General features: G+C 40.8%; 1 pseudogene; it reads right to left on the bottom strand.

The window, feature by feature from the left end:
* Positions 1–347: 347 nt before the first annotated feature.
* On the bottom strand, positions 348–1,343 carry LOC126962995 (cysteine and histidine-rich domain-containing protein 1-like; annotated as a pseudogene).
* Positions 1,344–1,624: the final 281 nt, after the last annotated feature.

Genomic DNA, 1,624 nt, shown 5'->3' with positions numbered 1-1,624 from the left:
AATAGAAAGATGTAAAAACATGTTCCTTAATATTTATATTCTTAACAGAGAAATATAAAGAAATACTGCAATTATGGTTATGGGCTATGTTCCAGCCTCTTCAAGTACAGGACACAACTATGGTTCTTACCAGTAAGGAGAAATGAACAATCAGTCTTACAAAACACAAAAGAAAGATGAGAGGCACAAAAAGACAAACTGACTTTGGCTTTTAAGAACCTAATGTTAATCCTGAAATGCCAGATTCAGTAACACAACAGCAAAACAAAAGATTTCAGCAGCAGGTCACCACTTCACACAGTGTTAAGAATTCTGAAATACGTAATAGCCTTCCTCCCACCTCCCACTCAATCTACTGGGTCGTCTTTTTGCTTTTCCTGCTTTTTCACTACAGACAGTTCAAGGCTTGCCCACTGCATCGGTTCAGCTTTTCTCATAGTGATCTCAATCTTTGTTGCAGTTGTAGTTACATAACTTCACTTTACATCAGTCACACCCCATATTTTCACATTTTGATCAAATTCCTTCTCTCCTTCAAATACAATGTGCACATTTAACAATGTGCTATGGGCTTCTACTCGACTAACTTCTGGAAGTGAATCTTTAGCATATACTGAAATGGTAACTTCACCTCCAGTCTGATGCCAGTTATGTGTACATGGAACAACTTTTGTCCCAGCATCCTTTTTTAGTCCACATGTGTTTCCCTGTTGTACAGCCCTCTTGGGCTAAGAATGTATTAAAGTCAGAAGATTTTCTTCTACAACAGCTTAGGTATTTCATCTCCTCATGGAAAATAGGTACTCCAGAATGATATGCACAGACTTCTTCTAGACTTTCTAGACACCAATATGTCTTTGAACACCCTCCATTCTTACATGAGGTCCCAACCTTAATTTCATCATTGTCTTCTTCTTTCTTATCTTTGTCATTCCCTGATGACAGTTTGTCAAGTGCTTGTTTTAGAAAGGCAGATATTTTTAATTCCAAATTTGTCATTGGTTCATCTGGGCTTGGCGTTTTTATTGCTTCTACTAACTTAGGAGCTTGAATGATGTGTTCTGAAATTTGGGTTTCAATTCAGATAGTTCCTTCTTCTCAGTAGTCTTGACTTCAGGTTTGACTGGCTCAGGTGGCTTCTCACTATTATGTCTACCTTACGTATAGCCTACAATGCTTAAAAATCAGAAAAATCCATTGTTCTTCTCTTACAGCAAGACCAACCCTTTAATGCATCGTGAAAGACTGGGACACCTGGGTGGTACGTGCAAGCATCATCGGAATTGGTCTCAGGATCGAAGCACTGACCACAGCCCCAGTTGTAGCACAGCAAGGCCATTTTCTTTTCCCACCATCACAGGCAAGGCCCAAACACTGGGAACGGCAAGAGGATGTGTTAGCCACTCCCGTGTCGCTAGCACTAGTCTGACAACTGAGGAGACTGCCAGCTTCCGGAGTACACAATTTTTTTTTTAAATAGAGACGAGGTTTCACCATGTTGGCCAGGCTGGTCTTGAACTCCTGACCTCAGGTGTTCTGCCTGCCTCAGCCTCCCAAAGTGCTGGGATTACAGGCGTGAGTCACCATGCCCAGCTAATTTTCACACTTTTAAAGCATTCAGAAG

This window comes from Macaca thibetana, chromosome 1, assembly GCF_024542745.1.
Source record: "Macaca thibetana thibetana isolate TM-01 chromosome 1, ASM2454274v1, whole genome shotgun sequence".
Lineage (NCBI taxonomy): Eukaryota > Metazoa > Chordata > Mammalia > Primates > Cercopithecidae > Macaca > Macaca thibetana.
Note: the sequence above shows the minus strand (reverse complement) of the source record. Positions and strands in the feature narration are given on the sequence as shown.